General features: G+C 33.7%; 1 long non-coding RNA gene across 1 annotated transcript; it reads right to left on the reverse strand.

Moving 5' to 3' along the window:
* Positions 1-1,638: 1,638 nt before the first annotated feature.
* LOC138350370 (uncharacterized) lies at positions 1,639-3,570 on the reverse strand. Its single transcript, XR_011222064.1, has 3 exons — positions 3,473-3,570; positions 2,306-2,377; positions 1,639-1,838 (listed from the first exon to the last, which is right to left on the reverse strand). It is a non-coding gene; the product is annotated as an uncharacterized lncRNA (long non-coding RNA).
* Positions 3,571-7,515: the final 3,945 nt, after the last annotated feature.

Below are 7,515 nucleotides of genomic sequence, written 5' to 3' on the forward strand. Positions count from 1 at the left end.
GCTAAAATAGTGATGTAAAAATTAACATTTATAGCAACAAAAATTTCAAAATGTATTGTGATTCAGGAATATCCGGTAATGGAAATAAAAGGGTAAATTTTAAAGTATATTTACCCATTATAGTGATGAAGATGCAGAGATTGCTGGAGCTTGAAATTTTAAACTTGCAATCTGTGCAGTTGGGGCAAGAATTTGGTGGTTGGGCTGGTACAACAGGTTCTGGTAACAAAGAAAAGGAAGACAGTTTGACAAAATGAGTTTTATGGAAAAGAATTTCAGACTGAATATTTCATTGTTTCTTGATTGTTCAAAATATTGACATTATTCTCCAGATAATGACTGAGAAATTCACAGAAAAGAAACAATCAGACGATTAAATCAATCTATAAAACCAAGTGTCAGGTTTAAACTTTAAGACTTCTCCAAATGTTGTAATGACTGAAATGAAACATGTATTCATTTTATTTTGTTATACCAAGATAATCGTAGCTCTAGACTGGGATTGGGAAGTAGAAGTAATCTCGGAACAAAGTACGGATTTTATACAGGTATCGTATACTTACTCCAGTGAAAGATATTTCCTTCAGGGCACACAGTTTGTGTCGGGTCTAATGGCTCATAAAAGCCATTTTTCCAATATAATCTGTGGTGGAAAGGCATGAGAAAATGTTGCATTTGGTCACAAATGTGACACAAAAATGCAAAACAGCCTTCACATTTGATGCTTGCCTCACAATTTGTACATTGTACACAAACTTTACCTGATGAAAAAAGGGGTAATTATTTATACTAATTTTAAATACTGTATACCTAACATTTTAAACAATCTGAAGTCTAAATGTATTAATAGAGTGTCATTAATTTGCATATGATGCTTATTATACAGTATAACCTTAATGAACACAGCAATATTTAATTTACCTTTATCTGGAACACCCAACTCAGACAATGTCCAATCGAACAGCATTGCCCTGCTTTCTCCCCAATTAATCTCTGCATTTTTTCTTCTTTTTTGCCAGTCAGAAACACTTGGCTGAGAATCTTTAATTTGTTCAAGTTCTGCAGCAAGTACTTTGAAATATGGGATTACAAATTAGTAAGAAAAATTTGTAAGTGAAAGGAATGATTAGTATAATATGTTAAACAAAATTTCATAGGCATTAAGCACAATTTTTGTACATAATATTTATGACGTGTGTCCATTAAATAAACCCTCATTTAAATACCAACAAATGATGTTGGGACATACCAACATCAAATGATTCCAAAGTTTCTTCACCAGCTGCCAAATAACTTTGAGTGTACGTTCTGCCACTAGTAGAATAGCCCGCATTTTGAATGTGTGGTGGTGAAAGTATAGCAGGCAGAATGTCTGGGTGGCACATTTGAAGATTTAAGCATGGTACATAATTGCAAATTGTATACAAGTATTAATATTTTCAGACAAATCTCAAGATATTACTATAACTAACTTTATGCTACCAAGTTGTTCAGTGTTATAGTAATTTAATCTCCATAATTGTCTAGCATACACTTAAAAATAGGCAACAAATATTATTGGAAAGTACACAAATAACAGCTGTAGAAATATTGTTAAAAAAATAATAGAAGATTACCATCAGATTGGGGTGCAGCTGGTCTTTGTTTTGAATTAATGTGTGATACATCCTGTATGTTATCTTTTTTCTGTTTCTTGTTTGTCACCTTTATTGAGTTTGGTTCCTCCACGTTTAAGAGTCTCTTCAAGTACTCATTTCTTTGTATCATTGCAGCACGTGCTTTCTGGTACTCACGTTCAAGATGTTCTCTAGTCATCACTGCTATTCTCCGGTGAAATTCTGAAGAGAAAATAATAGTGTTCGAAGGAAAAGTACAAGAACAAAACAAGAAAATTATGCTTATGCAAAATTATGCTACAATGTACCTATTAATAATCTTAAAATTTGCTACAAATTACCTACTTATAATTATGTGTTAAATTATGGACTTTCCCATAATGATATGCATGTTAGTGGCATTACCTATACTGCCTACCTGGAGCCCCCTAGAGAGATAGTGACACAAGTTAAGGTAATCCCTTTAGTAAGGTGCTGGGTCAACATAAATAAGCTATAACTAATAAGGACACAAATCAATATGTTCATTTAACAGTGGTATTAACATTTATATAAATATAGCTAAGAATAAGTTTTTACAAGTGTAACAAAGTGAAAGAAATGTATGAAAATTTTGATGATATATTAAAATGCTCATTGATTGAACCTGTCTTCCTATATATAAAGTATAAAAATAGTAAACACAGTACCATTATTGTTGTCTGTAGTTATTTTTGGAACATCTGGTATGTACAGCATACTGTCAAAATCCGATGATCTATCTGAAAAATAGATTGGTAGCGTAAATATTTGAATTCATTGCATAGCCTTTTATACAAACAAAAAAGAAAAATTGTACAGAAAAGCTAACACAACATTATAACATCTTTCTGTGGTACTTTCTATGGTACAAAAGAAAACAAACCTTAATTATAAAGGAAAATAAACAGACAGAAGAACTATGCATACTGCTGAAAATACTTTCCACAAAATATCTGAACCAAGGGATAGTACCCCGAGATTTTAAATATGAAAATTTCACCCTTACAGTATTTAAAAAAAAAGCAGAAAGAGTTAAGCACAAAACTAATGTCCGATCAGCTAGGTATAACACATCTGCAAGCTCATGGCGAAAATCCTAAGGGAGGGAATCATTTACCATCTTTCAGTGAACAATCTTATTCAATCGACACACCATGGTCTTCTTAAAAACAGATGCTACCTTATAAACCTCCTCACTTTTGGGACATGGTAACATGGTACTCAGATAAAGGGTTTCCGGTGGATGTAGTATACATGGATTATGCTAAAGACTTTAATAAGGTACCACATGGAAGACTAGCAAGGAAATTACAGGTTCATGAAAAAAATTGTAAAGTGCACAAAACAATAGTTAAAACAAAGAGAGCAAAAGGTCATACTAAATGGGAATGAATATGAAGAAATGTGGTAAGTTGAGTACCTCAGGGGTCCATTTTTAAGTCTAAAATATTTTTCATATATTGAACATCTATGATATAGAAAAGAATATAATATAATCAACCACATCCTCATATTTGCAAATGCCTGGCATTTCACGAGCACTTTGTCCGGGGTTTATATTCTAGCAGGGGAGGATTTACTGGGTTAGGCTAACCTAACCTAACCTAACTTAACCAAACCAAACCAAGTATCTCAAGTTACAAATATCTCTGGGAATTCATATTATCTGCTGTTGTAGAATTGACAAAATGGACAGTGTCAACAAAATTATTCCCACATACTCCGTCACTATGCGATGGAGTACACATAGAATAGGGACTGAATTGTCCCTGACAGGGACAATTCTGTAACAAATGTTCTAGCATAAAACTTTGTACAGTTTAGTAATTTCTTACCGTTTGATGTACTAGGTAGATCCATGTGTGGTGAAGTTTTATAGCTGGAGCTGGAAGATCCTGTCGAGATGACTTCTTCAAAGAGACTAATAGCTTCCACAAACATTGTGTCTTGAGTCTTCCAGTACTTGGCCTACAGTTACCAGATCTGATTTACAGAAACTAGTAAACTATGGAGATAAGATTGTTAATAATATACTTTTTTTGAGATTCATATGACTTGCAGCTTAAAAACCAACCTTATTTTAAAATAGTACACTAAAGTACATAGCAAATTGCGAAATTCGTAGCTTTAACTACTTTAAAGCTAAACTCTCAAGCTTTGAAAATAAGCACAATTGCTATTTTAAGCGGAATCTGGCAACTCTGATTTAGCATGTAAACATTGACTTGCATTCACAATGTAGTTATTTATTTTTCAACAATTTAAAACGGGTTATGAAAATACACACATTGGTACATTATTGCAAAGGCACTATACTATATATATATATATATATATATATATATATATATATATATATATATATATATATATATATATATATATATATATAAATTGTTGCAAGTCGAGCAACAAATATTTTACATTGAACAACAAATGAGATTGGAAAAGCAGTATTGCCAAAATAGACCCCAGACACACCCTGTGGGTAGTAATGGACCCCCATACCGACCCTATGAGGGGTAGTGGACCCCATAATAACACTATGGGCGATAGTGGACACTATACAAACACTATGGGCGGTAGTTGACTTCATAGCGACCCTGTGGGCGGTAGTGGACCCCCTATCGACCCTGTGGGCGGCAGTGGACCCCCTATCGATCCTGTGGGCGGCAGTGGACCCCCTACCGACCCTGTGGGCGGCAGTGGACCCCTACCGAACCTGTGGGCGGTAGTGGACCCCTATCGACCCTTTTGGACGGTAGTTGACTTCATAGCGACCCTGTGGGCGGTAGTGGACCCCATACCGACCCTGTGGGTGGCGGTGGACCCCATACCGACCCTGTGGGCGGCAGTGAACCCTATATACTAATCCTGTGGGCGATACTGTACCATATAGTCATCCTGTGGGGGCAATGAACGCCATACACATCCAGTGGGTGTTATTGGACCCCATACTTATTCTGTGGGTGGTTGGAGCCCCATACCCATCCTGTGGGTTATAGTGAACCCCATACTCATCCTGTGGGTGGTATTGGACCCCATACCCATCCTGTGGGTGGTTGTGAGCCCATATCCATCCTGTCGGTGGTAGTGGACGCCATACACATCCAGTGGATGGTATTGGATCCCATACCCTTCCTGTGGGTGGAAGTGATCCCCATACCATTCCTGTGGGTGGATGTGACCCCCATACTCATCCTGCGGGTGTTATTGGACCCCTTACCCACCTAACAGGTGGTAGTGGACCCTATACTAATCCTATAGTTTCCTATAATCCACACCATACCATCCTGTTTGCAGTAGTTTACCCTATATACATTCCAACATAACATCGTTTTCTGTTAGCGTTCCTACAAAACATTCTTTAAAGATTTCTAAAGCACAAACTATGGTATATAATATTGATTGGTGAAGCACTGTTATTCTATGTAATAATTTATTGTGCTTATTATAATTTACTAAGAACAACTAATATTTCTCAAAACAAAACTACGAGCCTTCAATAGGATGTAGCTGATCTGTAATATTATAAGAGCATGGACAATAGTAGGTAAATTTCACAACCCATGTGGGACCTGAAAACTACAATTTTCGTTATAATTGAACCAATCACGACTATTCAGCTATCTACGTTGATGGACGAGTACTGTGAGACGTAAATTGGTACGTGAGGAAGAGTTTGAGCCTTGGTAAAAAAGTTAACTGGGAATATATCACATATGTACTAAATCACATTCCACATATTGACTTTAAGCATTAAGTCATATATGTGCTGTCTTGTGTGAGAACGGGTTGTGGAAAAAACATTGTCATATGTCTTTTCTTGGATCTAAATAATACGAAACCTCGCTCTATGATTTGAAGTTAAAATCCTCAAATATGGTAAAATAGTGACTTTTTCACGTTTTTCATGTAGAAAAGTGAGTAATCGATATTACGTAAATATATTCATTTTTACCAATAGTTCGATACTGTTTCATATAGTATCACGATATGTGAGCTGGCCTTCAAATCTCAGAATTTCGCATAATATTGCATTTTAAGCAAGTTTTCTTGCATTTTGTTTCGTACGAAAAATCATCGAATTTGGCAATATTTTGACGTTCATCATCTCCTCTCCCTTTATGTGATTTAAACAAAATATCATCGAATTAGGCAATATTTTGCCGTTTTTCCACATTTTTGTGAATTTTCAGTTTATTGTTAATAATTCATAAATATACGATATAAATGATGCAAACACATAGTTAATTAGATAATAACCTTAAATACTTCATTTTCAATCATCTATTTCTTTCTCGTTAAAATACTGAGTAAGATATTGAAAAGGGGAGAAGTTCTGTTTTTATTGCATATATCGACGTTTAAGCCGGATTAGAGCGTTTTTCGTGTACATCTTCCATCGGTAATATAAACGGAAAATCAGGAATATTTTAGTTAATTCTAATGAAAACACATTAATTTTTATCATTTTTATTGGAAACAACATTGTCATGTCTTTTCTTGGACCTAATAATACGAAACCTCGCTCTATGATTTGAAGTTTAAATCCTCATATATGGTAAAATAGTGACTTTTTTCACGTTTTTCATGTAGTGTGATTTTACGTAAATATATTCGTTTTTACCAATATTTCGATACTATTTTATGTAGTATCACGATATGTGATTTTGCCTTCAATTCTCAGAATTTCGCATAATATTGCATTTTAAGCAAATTTTCTTGCATTTTGTTTCGTACGAAAAATCATCGAATTTAGCAATATTTTCACGTTCATCATCCCTTTTTCGTTTATGTGATTTAAACAAAATATCATCGAATTAGGCAATATTTTGCCGTTTTTCCACGTTTTTGGGAATTTTCAGTTTATTGTTATTAATTCATTAAATATACGATAAAAATGATGCAAACACATAATTGATTAGATAATAACCATAAATACTTCATTTTCAATCATCTATTTGTTTCTCGTTAAAATACTGAATACAACATTGTCATGTCTTTTCTTGGATCTAAATAATACGAAACCTCGCTCTATGATTTGAAGTTAAAACCCTCAAATATGGTAAAATAGTGACTTTTTCACGTTAATCATGTAGTTTGATATTACGTAATTATATTCATTTTTACCAATATTTCGATACTATTTCATGTAGTATCAAGATATGTGATTTGGCCTTCAAATCTCAGAATTTCGCATAATATTGCATTTTAAGCAAGTTTTCTTGCATTTTGTTTCATACGAAAAATCATCCAATTTAGCAATATTTTGACGTTTATTATCTCCTTTTCCTATATATGATATAAACAAAATATCATCGAATTAGGCAATATTTTGCCGTTTTTCCACGTTTTTGTGAATTTTCAGTCTATGGCTTTAAATTCATTATATATACGATAAAAATGATGCAAAACACATAATTGATTAGATAATAACCTTAAATACTTCATTTTCAATCATCTATTTGTTTCTCGTTAAAATACTGAGTAAGGGATTGTAAATTGGAGAAGTTCGGTTTTCATTGCATATATCGACGTTTCAGCCGGATTAGAGCGGTTTTACGTGTACATCTTCATAGGTAATATAAACGGAAAATCAAGAACATTTTAGTTAATTCTAATGAAAACACATTGTTTTTTATCATTTGTATTGGAAACACCATTCTCATATGTCTTTTCTTCGATCTAAATAATACGAAACCTCGCTCTATGATTTGAAGTTAAAACCCTCAAATATGGTAAAATAGTGACTTTTTCACGTTAATCATGTAGTTTGATATTACGTAATTATATTCATTTTTACCAATATTACGATACTATTTCATGTAGTATCACAATAAGTGATTTGGCCTTCAAATCTCAGAATCTCGCATAA

The sequence above is a fragment of the Procambarus clarkii genome, chromosome 45, assembly GCF_040958095.1.
Source record: "Procambarus clarkii isolate CNS0578487 chromosome 45, FALCON_Pclarkii_2.0, whole genome shotgun sequence".
NCBI lineage: Eukaryota > Metazoa > Arthropoda > Malacostraca > Decapoda > Cambaridae > Procambarus > Procambarus clarkii.